We start from the raw sequence: 15,140 nt of genomic DNA, 5'->3' as shown, positions 1-15,140 counted from the left end.
GTAGTAGTGATGTACTAGTTGCGTTAATGAAGATGAAGTTGCAAATGCACTTTCGCAGTAACATTTTTACCGCAGTCCAGTCTTGCTTACCCCATGTCGTGCATTACCAGTCTTATCGATGATTTCTTTCACCTCGTCACTCGTCTACTCGTTTTTTTTTTTTAAAAATTCATCAATATCCGGATTTTGCGCGTTTGAAGTAAGATTACCATTTTTATCTGGTGCGGTAGCCGGCCTCTTGTTCAGTCGACTTGAGCTTCCTCCTGTACCCAGATCAGAAGCACAGACCCTATAGCTACTTGTGTGGCTGAATTGCTTGGGTGAGGGAGATCTGGGCATCAGACTAGCTTTAAACATTGAACTGTTGTCAATCATTTACTTAAACACTGAGTGATTAAACATATTTAGCATTCAAACTTACAACAATCAAAAGCGACACTTTTTGACCGTTACTTAGCGCCAATAAATAACAGTACAATAATCATTCAAAGTTTTTATTAGTTATTTTTTATTAGTTATCGTCTCAGGGGAAGGTGGAAAGGAGGACTTTTGGGGGGTCACAAGAACATTTTAAAAGGGCCTTGTGGGGGATCAGGTTTATTATTGTCATGATACAACCAACATTTTTTGACTTCCAGTGATTAAAAAATTTCACGAGCTCAGTGTGAATGAATGGATTTTAAATCTCGTACTCAAGTAATTAACATTAGTCCCAAGTGTCTGTTTAAACTGCTGAGTCATTTTTGTCGAAGAAAGTTTGGCTCAGAAGATAATTTTGGTGCCATAAACTGAATTGATAAATGTAAATTGGCCACCGAAAAGCTGACGTTCCGAGCGTTAGCCATTAATCAGAGCAAAATTTTGTAATGATGTAGATGTAGACTGTATTTATTAAGAAAAACATTGCGGCAGTTAAAAAACTGAATTGTGTCTCTTAACAAGTAAGAAATAAGAAATGATCTATAACTACTACTGTAACAAATTACAGAGACGACTACTCTTAACTTGAATCACTTAAATGCTTCCTCGCACTCAATGAAGAGGGGGGGGAGGAGGCTGGTAATCTTACTACGTGGATCATTAACAATAGACTTAAACAGATGTTCTGTTAAATTTTCCTGGTGGGCCCTGATGCACTTGTGTAACTTTACTTCAGTGACAGGATTATCATACTTGTAATCTGTCTCGGCTTGAGTCTTGCTTAAAATACCTTTCTTCTGCAGCATACGCCTTATTCTTGTTTCATTCTTTCTTATCTCGATCTGGTCTTTAAATTTCCTCGCTAGAAGAGGGTATCTGAGTTGGGTTTATAGAAATGTCTCGAATTCTTTGAACCCATTCGATCCAAGGAAAAGTTATGATAACAGAGGAAAATTTCACTTCTGGTTTATTAGTAATAATAAAGATTAAGCGGAATTCTCAAAAGATACCATATGTGATGCTGATGTATTGTTTACAACGTTTAAAACTCCTGCTTTCTCTCGCTTTCCCCTTGTGTCCACATCAAGGAATTCGGCAAACAGCCTCGACACACCGGTAGTAAAAACTTGAAGAACGTGAAGAGTAAAAGCCAAACCACCAATCCGCAAGTTCATCATACTTTTTGGTTCATTTCCGTTTTGCTACTGAACGACTTCCAACTTAAATCTGCAAAGGTTGGGTTCTATGAAGTAAATGACACACACCAACAAATTTCTCTTAAATAAGATGCATTAAGTTTCTCTCAGTTGTTTTTAGTTGGGACTTGAATACGTTTGGCCCTTAGCACTACGCATCACGAGGTTAGAATGTACTTCAGTTTTTGCAAAGTCCTATGCACATCATCTTCAGACACTTGGTGATGAAGTACTGCTCGTAATGATCGTTTCCGAGCAGTCAAAATTAGAACTGCTGTTCTTGTTTCGATTGGTTCATTATCAGTTACCCTGAGCATGCGTTTAGAAAGTTCTTCGGGTGAGATCGTGGGATGGTTGACACTGAAGTACACCATGTTGGTTTCCACGCTATTAAGATCTACATCCAGTCCAAGATCTTTCATGTCACGAATTCCTGTAGAAACAAAGTTGACAAGGATGGTAAATCTGAACTGATTGTTTGAAAACTTCTATTCTAATTTGATCCACAAGGCGTCATATGCGACGGAGAGCGCAGAGCCAGAAAAAGCCTAAAAGCCAAGTAAACAGAAGGCTCTCGATGTCCTCGAAATGTCATAATCGTGTCTCTAAATGAAGAAATTTTAGAAAGAGAAGAGGTATATGAAAAACATTCATTTGCCAAAAAAAAAAAAAAAAAAAAACATACCGGAGAAGCTTGTAAGGGAAAAACTTGTGCAAATCGAAAGTGAACAAAAAAATATTCCAGATTCTGAAGAATTCCATTTCAGCAAACTCAGTGGTAAAGCTTAAGTATATTTTGCTGGGGGCAGGGAGAGAGAAGGCCTACCTTACAGCTAAAAGTTTTAAAATTTCCTGGAAGTCAAGAAGGGGAACAAATAACTTATTTCGTTCGGGGCACTGGGTAGAGATGGTGGCCTTAGAGCTAGGGAACAGTCATCATTATTGCCTAAGGGGGGGTGGGGAGGAGGGGGTTCACATGGGAATCAACCCATGAGTATAGTATATAAGAATAATTAAGTCCAATTGTCCAACTGTAACTGTTAAAAAAAATCTTTCAAAGAAAATAATGGAATTTGGAGAGGAGGTTGGTTGGCTTGATTTTTGGCCATTATGGGAGTATGTGTGATGTGAGACTTACATGGCTAGAAATTTATCTCAGGAGCTTTGGAAGATGAACTACTATACTAACCTTTTGCTAAAATCTGTGCATTAGCATGGTCTATATTCAGTTTTGGTGCTATGTTATCCAATGCATAAATCCCTGCGGCTGCCAAAACACCAGCTTGTCGCATTCCACCCCCAAGAACTTTCCTCTGACGCAAGCACCTGAAAATAGAATTTTGTAACTTGTCAAACTTAGAATTCTGTTTGTGCATTTTTTGTTTCTTTTTTCACTTTATAGCATGAAATGCAATTAGTACAAACAAAAGTTCCAACAACATTCAAGGCCAACTCTTCTAATCATCTTGGGCACCACATTCCTAAATTACTGAACACAGTTGAGGATGTAAAAAAAACGACAAAAAAAGAAAAATTATTTCCTTTCTGCGACCTATAGAATAGAAACATATTTTAAGTTTAAGAGATTGTCATGACTGCAATTCAAGGTCATCACTAATTCCTGGTTGCTCATCAAATTCTTAATTTCTTCCTCAGTTTTACTCAGGGCATCAGTATAAAGCAATTTGGATGGGGACATAACCAGTTTGACCAATTAAAGTAGTTTATTAAAAGGAAGCTCTGGGCTGCTAAGTACAATATAATGTACTCAACTTCATCATGCACTAGGAATTTTTCTTTTAAGTGCATCTCTGCTTTGTTTAAAGTTCAGTCATTATAATCAGGTTTGATTCTTTACCTTGAAATGAAATCTTTATCTCCAGTTATTACTGAGCCAACAGGAGCACCCAGCCCCTACATGAAAATGTAAAAAAGAAAAAAAAAGCCCTTCATTCCATGAACATTAAAACTCTCAAATGTGATTGACATGTAATACCTCCTTGCAATTGCAAAATGTGGTTGTACAAAAGGCGATGAGAACAGACCATCATACTGAATAGGTGTTACTCAGAATTCATGTGCCTTAGACAAAATTCTCCTGTCTAAATTACCTGGGAGTTTATATTATGGCAGAAAGTACATAGAGGGAGATAACAACTTGATTGAGGGAGTTTTAAAAGGGCTGACTCAATAACCACCTGAGTGTGGGAAATGGTGAAGTCCAATCGCTAATCTTAAGCATCCAAGCTAAGAGCCCATCTGCAATCTAAGAACTGAGATACATGAATGTGGGAGATAGAGGTGGGGAGTTGTTATTTAATTCATTTTCTTTCTTCACTCACTTAAATCAAACACTGCAATGTACATTCACTACAGTTGTAGTATTGCAGGACAAATTGATCACTTCATGACTTCAAGGAGACAAAACTAATTATCACAGTGGTGCAATCAAACTTTCTGTTTAGAGAATCATGCTCACCAAAACAGTGTTTACCAACAGAATAATTATGTTGTTACCTTTGAAAGACAAAATGTGACAGAATCAACATGCTTGGTGAGCTGTGCAACAGGAACACCAAGGGTTGTGGCAGCATTGAAGAGTCTTGCTCCATCCATATGAACCTTAATGTCATGTTTTGCAGCAACCTCTTTTACCTGATAACATAATTATTCAGGTTGGTCCATTGAAAGTGGCAATGTAAGTTTAGGTTGAGCCTCCCCCTCCCATTACAGCACTGCTGCTACTTGTTAAAATTCACTTGCTACATATCAAATGTACCCCATAAACCATACAAACTCCCTTTAGATGACAGTTGTGGGAAGAAAGCCCCTTTAATACCGGCTACCTAATTGACAATAATCCTATTTAATTTCCATGCAGGTACAATGGCGGATCCAGACCTTGAGCTAAAGGGGGGGGGGGCATAATTTTTTGTGTGTGTCACAGTGCTGGCTTTTCTTCCTTCCATGTTTACTTTTTTTACTCAAATAAGGGGAGCCTGGGCCCCATGGGCCCCTTGCCTTCCCTGCTAGTGAGGTGCACTCTCTTTGGCTTCATTATCCTGTACGAGGCTCTTGCTTCAAGCTGCCACAAACTACCTTCCAATCAAGAAAGGAGAATTCTATCCTGAACATCATTTGAAAGTAAAATTCAAAACCACTTTAACTTTCCCTGTTTATTGTAAATTTAGAGAGCATCCTCATTTGCATATTTTAGCATATAAAAAGGAAAGAAGTGCAGGAATAGATCAGTTGATGTCCTCACATCACTGTCTTTTTAATTCTTGCTGGAAATTTCCAATTATTTGAAGATACAAAACAATGATGGTAAACCAGTCTGAAATGATGCAGTAAATTTTAGTTGAAAATATGGTTCATTAGTGACAGCTTAAATCCTACCTTTTTTTGTCACCACAATCAAGGAAAAAAGGTTGGAATCTTAACCCTGATAATATACCTTTTGTAAATATTCCACTGGCAACACCCTGCCTCCACTTGCATTATGTGTCTGTTTAACACAAATTAAACAGCTGAATGGCTGATGTGCATCTCCTTGGGAATGCACTTTTTCCTCTACATCCATCAAGTCTAATGTGCCATCAATATTAGTGTGCACCTGCCGTGAGTGTACACCAGCCAATTGTGCAACTCCACCTTGCCCCCATAATATGATGTGAGCTGAGTATCCAACAAGTATTTCATCTCCTCGACTAGGACAGTGTCCCATTACTGAAAGATGAGGTTAGGATATGATTGTTATCGATAATGATAAAAATAATATTATCATACAGGTAGCGATTAACAGTTAACAAATTTGCCTGGGGAATGTGACACTTCAGCATTGAAAGTACACAATCATCCCTTTGGCTATATTGGTTTTTGTCAAGCTCTTTCTCTTGTTTTTATTTGCTTTAAAAAAGAAGCACTTAAGGGAGAGGTCTGTCTAATGTCAAAAGCCTTGAATAATACATGTATATCATACAAAGTTACCAAAGCTACAAAACTGTTTGCCAGCATAAATTCAATTCCTAACAGGTCTGCTCCATATGAAAATAAATAAAATCGCTAAAAAATTACCAGATATCAAATTCCCCATTGTTCCACTTGGTACAAATAGGGCAGCCTCTTTACCAGTCAGATCTGCTGCCTTGGCCTGCAGCTCTAATATATAAGGAAAAAAACATACAAGGTTTTCTGTGAACCTACACAAAAAACTGAATGCAACAGTTTTAAAAGATACCAGCCATTACATCTATATTACTATTAACCTGTGGTTAGAGAATTATGAAAGTATATATTTGATTGTCTTGGATATTCCCTAACTTAAGTCTGTCTACCAACTTTCACAAATGCACACCACGCCCTTGCATGCACTTGCAACAATATCTTAAGCTTGAATCAAATTTGAACTACTTAAGGATTCACACCTTTTTTTAGAATCAAATTTCATGGGCTTTTCTTTGACTTCTCTAGGTTTTTCCGGGAATACGAATTTCACCTTAAACCCTTTCATTATCCCAAGATTTCAAAATCAATTATTTTTACGGTGTACATAAATTTTTTATAATGGAAATTCTGAAAACCTCATTCTTTGAGTTAAACAGATTCTTCATTGTATCAGACATTCACGGTCAGATTGTCCGACCAGGCCAAACTTTGCTCGTCATTTCCTGAAATTTACCGGACATTTGTCCGATGATCGACTGTAGGTGGACTGTCAATTTACATATTTGAGAAATTTAGGAACACCACAAACTACTCCAAGCTGCCATATCAAGTTATTCTCTTCATGCAAAAATTAAATAAAAATTAAATACGAACCATTCACTGTTGGATCTTCTCCATAAACATCGTCACCAACTCGTGCGGTGGACATTGCAGCCCTCATTTCATCGGTGGGTTTAGTGACAGTGTCACTTCTCAAATCAACTGACTCGAACGCCAGATCGCTCCTCGTGAACGTTGACTCCACTGGTATACATACTGCTTAAGTACCTTCGTGACACGATGCAATCTCCATCATTGTTGGTTTGAAATAGCTTGTGACACGTTCTCTTTAATAAACGCGATGGAGAGACGGACAAAGATCTCGAACAAGGATTTAACCCTGATCTAATTGATGGCCTTAGGTTGATCGCCATCGTGGAGATATAATGATAGCGCTCTGATGTTATTATTATACAATGCATGCTGGGATCTTGTGATTTCACGGGTCGTTAGATGTTAAGTGAATATGTCATGTTACTGAGAGTTTTACAGCTGATTCTTCAGCGATATCATATCTTGTAGCCGGATTTTCCGTTATTTAGCATATTTGGTGGTATAGGATGGTTTGTGTCGTCGCACCATTTGGTTAAAACTGTGATGCGATGCGTAAAGTGCTATTTTCGATCAGGGAACCTGGTTATTTCGGGGAATTTACTGTCTGTTTTGCTGATAGATGCAAGTTTTGATTAGGGACAATAACCTTGGGAGAAACCCTTAATTGATATCCAATCAGGATACATCTTTAAAAAATATTGCTCTCGTATTGGTCGTAGGGGTTTGATGGCTAAAATAGACATTACCACGCACTTGGGCCTATATAAACAACAGCAGAGGCGGCAAATTTGAATTGCTGACAAATCTTGAACGCTGGATAGACTCTCTAGATCTCGAGGTAAGCAATTATCCGTGTTCTTTCAAAACTTCTGATACTGCTTTGAGAGTTTATATATCGACAATGAAAACATAAATGCAGTCGATAGAGGTCAGTCGTGCAAGATCTGAATGCAGAACGATAATAGCGGAACATAATCGAAACTTACAGAATTTTGTTCACATATTTTGCTTCCACTTCATCGAATAAGACAACATAAGGTAAAAAGCGCATTTTGCGGTCATTTTTCCCTTGATTGGGTCGTTCAAAGCCACTAGATTCGTACTGGAGATTTCTCGGAATGTATTCGTTCAAGCGCACATATTTCGTGGAACTGAAGGAAACGTCCTAAAGTATAGCTTGTGAACAAACCGCCTCCCGGTTAGCTCAATGGATAGCGCGCTGAACTGTAGTGCGGGAGGTCGAGGGTTCGAGCCCCGGCCGGACCAACACTCGAGGTCTTAAAATAATTGAGAAGAATTTGCTACCTTTCTATAACATCAAGAAATGGTTAGATATTCTAGTCTTCTCGGATAGGGACGAACAAATGGAGGTCCCGTCTCCTGCAGGGTTGGGGCAGGAGACGTTAATTTCCCACACACGAGTTACTGTGTGATGGATGTCCTCCCCTGGGGTGGGATGGGTGGGTTAGGACATTAGGTCCACATCAGCTATTACAGCTGCCAATTAATCAACCTGCTTATAAATCAACTTCAACTAAAGTTTAGTGATATGATTCCAATTATTCTGCGAATTCGCCGCCTTGTTTGTGCGGTTCAGTGGTAATGCTGTCAAATGCAATTCTCTTCCTTAGAAGTTGAGTTTTTTTTTTTTTTTTTTCACTTGTCTTATCTAATTAGGTATGCTAGTTTTCATTCTTGGTCATAAATCTAGCTGAAAAATAACTATCGACAAAAAAGGCTTTTATTGTTAGAGATTTCTCGGAATGTATTCGTTCAAGCGCACATATTTCGTGGAACGGAAGTAAACGTCTGAAAGTATAGCATGTAAACAAACAAATTGACTTTGAGTTTTTGATAACAGTCTGGTACATTGTTTTTGAAGAGATGGTTGACAAAGTTTGCGACAACCTTATCGGAAGTACCTGGGCACACTACACGGATGTCAGGAACATACCTGACGAGGAGGGCATATATGTTATTGGTGTCAAGAAAAGAGGACAACGGGCGGTCAGATACCTTTACCTTGGCCAATCCAAAGACGTCCACAATAGACTGAGAGATCACAAATATGGCATTCAAGACATCGACCAATTTGTTAGACGCCAATTTCAACAGAATGGTGGGAAGCATCTACGCGTTAAGTGGTTTGAAGAGCCTAGACATAAGAAGAAGGAGAGGGACTACATCAAATGCGTAGAGTACAAGCTTGGCTATAAGTTGGAGTACAACAAAACCGGTGGAAACAACTGAAATGTGGTACAGACATGTTTTAAAGGATCGTTTGAACAGTTTTCTATCTTTTTTAAGCTTAGAAGGTAATCAGTTATCAGGTGTTAGAACACTTATACTTGAAGGTAGAAACTGGATTACATGTGTATGCAGAAGACTTGAAATTTTTAGTTTCATCTCGGTGGTACAAAAAGTATGGGACACGAGATATATTAGTTACATGATCGGCATGAGTTTATTAGTCATGATACGAAATGAAAGTATCGTTTGCGATAAAATAGTCTCGTTTCTTCATTACTTCTACTTAAGTCTTTTAATAGCTCCATCAAAATCAGAAATGTGAGAAAAAGCAACGTTCCGATTCGTTATGGCACTGCTTCGCTCTTATAAAAGACCTAATGTGATCACAGCCCATGTTTTTTATGTCATCGAGACAACGCTGTACTGTAATACCTGTGAAGAAAAGCTTTTGTTCTATTTCGTTGTTCTACTTTGTGCTTTATTAGAGTTCACTTGATGACTAAATGACCAGAGCATGGCTAAAAAAAGCTTCTTCATCTTATGACATTCTCTTTATGAGTGCCAAGCTTCAAACAAGCTCCCCAAGCTCTCTCCATCTTTGCATAAGCGAGCCGGCGCTCGGTCTTCCTTTACCCCTTCCCCCCTCTCCCTTCCCTACCCCGGTCCCCTAAAAAATGCAAAGAAAGGAAGAATTATCAAGCCTCTAATCCCTTATGGATTTGTTAAAACAATACAGATACCCTTGTTATTTCTCTAACGAGGACTTTACCCATTTCGATGCATGGTAACTGCCACTTGGTACAATTGCTCGTGAAGCTCAAGGACATCGAAACACAAATTGAGGCGCTAAATTTGATAGTATAATTTGAGCTAAAAGATACGAGTGTCAAGTACTGCACAGAAGTGACGCACACAGATTTGTGCGTAATTCAATGCGTGTTACTATTCTGTGGCGACTTAATTACAGTAAACTAAGGCGATCCCGAATTAAGGCTGAAATTTTATAAACGGGAGATGGTCCTTAAGCCTCGTATAGCGTGAGGGATTTAAAAGTGTTTTTAGAGTCAAAACATTGAAAAAATAATCGACGGACGAATCCTGTGAGTCTGATTGCACTAGCGGCAGAGGCTAAGTATTTGCAGCGGGAAATTGTTTTAAAACCCTAACGATGTTTAGTGCTAGTTGTCAAGAATGAAATCACCCCCCATATTCGGCTCTATGGAAGATAAGATCCGTTCCTTGTCGCTGGACAATGTATAACGCGACATATGCAATTTGGCACCGTGGTTCTCGAAATTAAGACCGTCAAAACCTGGTGCCGTGAACTCAAGTTTGTTCGTAATCCCTGAAGAGCTACGATCGGAACTCCTTTCCAGTTGACCAGAAGTTCGACTACATCTGTCTCCTTTGCTAAGTGACAAAGATATCGAGGTCAAGAAATCACAATAACTGCGAAGATTCTTGGATAAAATTAAAAGTGATCATCGTGGCCATTTACGAGAAGAATAGGTCAGAAACATCTAGAGGAGGGCAATCTGCCAATAAATATTTAATTGACAGAAACATAATTTTACAGGCTACACATTGTAATTCATGACCTTTCAGTAATCCAAATGTAGCGCACGAAACAAAATCTGCTATTTAAATCATTGGTAACACGGTTTTCTTTGAAATCATACGAACGAAGCACACGGACAATATCAATTTTCAGACAAGTTCAACCTTACCCTTCTTCTTGAGGCACTCTTGAGTACACTAGCAATATTGCACCTTGTCGCATCATTTTCTGAAAGGAATCTGCTGAGCCAGCACTTTCAGTTTCGAACGGAAATGTCCCTTGATGTAAAGATAAACAACTTTGTAAGGTATATTTCCCTCATTGTAATCAGTCAAAAATAGGACATCGTTTGGTATATATATTTGGGGCTTCGGCGCGAGATTCAAATCAGCAAAGAAGCAAACAGCGCAGAGTTACTTGAGTTTGAGGTGAGATATCTCCGTTTGATTTCATTTGCACTCTAGTTCTCGATCTCGAGCTCCTCTTCGTATTTTTGCTCGCCGATCATGTTTATTGAGTTAGTGTAATGAGTTTAAATGCTTTTTACAGGATCGATATTCAAAGTGAAACCAAGCTAGTCGATCGATGTCGGCTTAGTAATCTATGTAGTTACACTGATCCTTTCAACCTTTTGATTACAAAAATAATAATATGGTGCGTTTGTTTCATATTCTGGTTGGCAAATACAGCGTTTGAGGAGAAGTTGACGGTCGAGACATCGTAACTAGCATGCACGTATCGGCTTCTACTGAACTCGGTTCGACACCTTCCCATGTTGTTTGATAGTCGAGTTCTAAAATCAAGAAATCAAATTTCAGTAGCCAGTTTTCGCGCTTAAAAAGGCGTTTGAATACCTCAAGACGCTCTTATTCAGGCAAGCATTTAACTTAATTACCTTTTCAAAATTACCGTTTCAGGAGACCCCCTAAGAGTTCAACAGACCAACAAGGTAAAAAGGTTTTGATATTTTTGTTTTTCAGAATCGAGCTTGAGTCGAATTACCTCTTCAAAATTACCATTTCAGGAGACCCCCTAAGAGTTCAACAGACCAAAAAGGTAAAAAGGTTTTGATATTTTTGTTTTTCAGAATCGGGCTTCAGTCGAATGGTATAAAGAAAATATTAAAGGCTATTACAAGAAAAAATCTCTCGATTGGCCATCTTAACACAAACAGTATCATCGGCAAAATAGATGAGATTTTGGATCTACTAAACGAATGCCGTTTTGACATTCTCTTTATCTCTGAAACGAAGATTGACAAGTCTGTTTCTACAAAGTTATTATCCAACTCACATTACCGTGTCATCAGGAATGATAGAAAAAGCGGTGCCGGTGGTCTATTAGTTTATATTCACAATTCTTTAACTGCGAGGTTAGACAACTCAAGCTTGAAGCAATTGGTGTAGAATCTATTTGTCTCAATGTAAAGGGGAATACAAATACACGGTTTTTCGTATGTGCCTGTTATCGCTCTCCAAGTAAGTGAAAAGTCCCTGACTTTATCTCTGCCTGTTCTACTGCTGCAGAAAACATGCTAAAAATCAGGAATGAAGTTGTATTTGTTGGAGATTTCAATATCGATATGATGGCCTATGTTGATGGAAATTTGCATAATACGAATAATCCTTTGGCTGATTTCTGCGATCGCTATTGTCTCTCAAATATAATAACTGAACCAACAAGGGTTACTAACACAAGTGAAACCCTAATTGATGTGATCCTAGTTAATCGACCTGATTAATTGACCCTGTTAATTGACCCTGCTGGTGGATCACAATACTGTGAATATCTCGTGAGATTCTTGCTGTAACGTCATTACCTGTCTTAAGCAGACGAGCTTGTGTTCTTAGACACGCAAGGCAAGAAAAATCATGCTTTACCCGTATAGGGTTCCTTAGCATAACCATTCAAGAGTTTGCTTTTGGTGTGTTAGCATGTAGGGAATTTCCATTGATAGCAATAAAATTTTAGTTTCCCGATGGAGTCACAATTCGGAAGTTTATTTTTGAACACAACCGATTTATTCCCACACTTCTGCACATACTATCAATCAAAAAATTTTAACTATGTTCCACCCCAGTCTCAGATAAGCACCCAATATCCTAAAAATGAAACAGCTCATCGAAAAACATGACAAAAACAAACAAACAAACAAAAAAAAAAAACAGTCTAGATTACTTTCTGTAACTATGTAGGTTTATCTCTCATTGTGAGTCTGTATAGAGTTATTGAGGTGTGATTTTTGAGGGCGGTTTTCCTATTGCTGACGTCTAGCGAAAACTACGTGCAAAAAATGATAAATACTCGCTCGGAGACTTATTTTTTCAAGGACCGAGAGAAATAATAAGACATTTCAAACTTTTTTTCAGTCTGAGTTTTTGTCATAGTTTGCTTTTCCTCTCAAGCTCCTCCACTATTAAATTTCCTAAGACTCGTACCATTCAGGGAAAAACTTGAGGGAAGCGATAGCCATCAAACAAAACTTGAGGAATCTATCTAACTTACTTCCTTTCTATCGGCAGATGGCAGACTCGAAAGAAATTTGTTCCAGACTTATTGATAAAAGGAAGTGGTTTAGGTATACCGACACGGAAAACATATCAAAAGTCGCTGGAATTTATGTTATTGGAGAAAAGAGACCGAAAGAAAGACCCATCAAATACCTCTATCTTGGTCAGACAATGAATGTCCGTGAAAGGATCATGGAGCACAAACACGGTGATGAAAAAATTGATTCATTCGTGAAGAAATGTTTCCGCAAAAACAAAGGAGTGAATCTGAGAGTCAAGTGGATTCGACATGCTGACCACAAAAAAAACGAGAAGAAATACATACATTGCGTGGAGAAGATAATGGGATATAAACTTGAATATAACCTCCGCTATGGTTAACATGTAATGGTAACGGGAAATTACTCTAACAGCTCTAGTTTAATTTTGGAGTAAATCACCGAAGTTCGATTACTAGATGTTCGATTAGGTATACTGTGTGTATTTTAACTTGAAATTATTCAACTGAAAGTCTTTTCGTGTCCGTAAACGTGGTGTTGGTGTTATAAATAAATTGATAACTGTATTTTTCTTAATTTAAACTTGACCCGAGTGAAAAGATCAAAGACATGTAATTTTACAAATATTCAGAACACATAGTTTTCTCTCGTGAACTGAACTGACATTACAGACTTCTCTTAATCTATAATCGGTCAACTTGCTCGTGTCCCAAACACAGTAGATGCCTGATCATTTTCCTTATTCCATAGTCCCGATGGTATACTAATAAGTACTTGTAGTAGTAGAGTAAGCGGCTTGTATTACTTTTTGTGGCGAATAAAAGTAACGTATGATGCTCGATCCTCGCAGTAGAGAGCGCTATTTATGCAATAGCGAAAATCAGACCTGAAAAAAGTCAGGCCTATACGGGATTCGAACCACTGACCTCTGCGATACTAGAGCAGGCCGATACATTTATAAATCAGATACAATGAATATATTTATCATCACGGGTTTATTACGAATCAACTTAACGGCCTGCTCCCAGTTGGCTTGTTAGCTCAATTGGTAGAGCGCTGCACTAGTATCGCAGAGGTCAGTGGTTCGAATCCCATACAGGCCTGACTTTTTTCAGGTCTGATTTTCGCTATTGCATAAATAGCGCTCTCTACTGCAAGGATCGTGCATCATACGTTACTTTTATTCGCCACAAAAAGCAATACAAGCTGCTTATTTTACTACTACAAGTACTCATTAGTATACCATCTTCGATTTGTGGGTCCGTTTTCTTGTGTTAAAGTTCTCAGCTAAAGTTTAAAATAATTATTGCAATTGCAGTGCAAAAAGGATAAAATCCGCAAAAGATCAGGTTAGCCTCAAGGCTTCTTGGGTTACGTTATTCAATAATACTGTCTAAAAGTTACAGTGAAAGCTATTTTATAGTTTCACAGAATGTTGTGATAATTTGGGTTCAACTTTTTAATAGTACATGTCAAATTCCAACTTGCTTCTGGTCATTTTCTTTTTCCAAATCGTAATGTTTTCCCCTACGTTTGTGTCTTCAGAATCCACTCCACTTTGATGCATTGTCTCGCAAACTCTCCTATAACCAGCTTTCTTCTCTTTTGCCCCATTATTATTTCATGCATTTAGTTAGCCTGGCCCTCATTCTTCGCTCTTAATTTTCTATGTGACAGACACCCGTAAACCAAGATATCTTAACTCTATCAGTGAGTTGCGACCACTACTTAAAATGTACAAGCTTGTTCGAATTTCGATTTGATGCTATCTCAGTTGATTGAAAAGCAGATTTTAATCAATTTTATACAGTTATTCATAAGGTTACTTTTACAAAAATTCCTTTGTTGTTGTGAAATCACAGGCGGCCCAAGCTGTCTTTGAGAACCACACAAGGAACACAATTTGCGTATCGATTTATAAGGATTTGTATGGGATTTTCTACAAGATATCCATAGGGATAGCTAAAAGTGAAAATATTAAATAAAAATGGCTTACCTTATTCCATACGTGTGTTGTTTGCTCCTGGTTTCGTTATTTTACTGATTTCATTTGATTTAAGCGGTTTTTTTTTAATCCTGGTTCTTTAAGAAGAGAAAACCAGGATTAAAAAAAAAAAACGCTTAAATCAAGTGAAATCGGTAAAATAACGACACCAGGAGCAAACAACACACGTATGGAATAAGGTAAGCCATTTTTATTTAATATTTTCACTTTTAACTATCTCTATGGATATCTTGTAGAAAATCCCATACAAATCCTTATAAATCGATATGTAAATTGTGTTCCTTGTGTGGTTCTCAAAGAGAGCTTGGGCCGCCTGTGGTGATATTAACTAATCCTGCCCATTCCGTTCTTATTCCCGAGATCCTTTCGGTTTGAATCACA

At 38.0% G+C, this 15,140-nt stretch overlaps 1 long non-coding RNA gene and 1 pseudogene across 2 annotated transcripts; one reads left to right on the top strand and one right to left on the bottom strand.

Moving 5' to 3' along the window:
• Positions 1 to 478: 478 nt before the first annotated feature.
• On the bottom strand, positions 479 to 6,957 carry LOC148721655 (uncharacterized; annotated as a pseudogene). The gene is made up of 7 exons (XR_015992588.1): positions 6,438 to 6,957; positions 5,694 to 5,777; positions 5,074 to 5,345; positions 4,134 to 4,271; positions 3,475 to 3,530; positions 2,806 to 2,942; positions 479 to 2,049 (listed from the first exon to the last, which is right to left on the bottom strand). The product of XR_015992588.1 is annotated as an uncharacterized LOC148721655 (transcript).
• On the top strand, positions 6,424 to 12,885 carry LOC148721654 (uncharacterized). The gene is made up of 5 exons (XR_015992594.1): positions 6,424 to 6,511; positions 7,157 to 7,275; positions 10,577 to 10,673; positions 11,226 to 11,301; positions 12,768 to 12,885. It is a non-coding gene; the product is annotated as an uncharacterized LOC148721654 (long non-coding RNA).
• Positions 12,886 to 15,140: the final 2,255 nt, after the last annotated feature.

Source organism: Stylophora pistillata, chromosome 10 (genome assembly GCF_964205215.1).
Source record: "Stylophora pistillata chromosome 10, jaStyPist1.2, whole genome shotgun sequence".
In the NCBI taxonomy this organism is placed as follows: Eukaryota; Metazoa; Cnidaria; class Anthozoa; order Scleractinia; family Pocilloporidae; genus Stylophora; species Stylophora pistillata.
The sequence above is the reverse complement of the archived record's forward strand: the minus strand, read 5'-3'. Positions and strand labels throughout refer to the sequence as shown.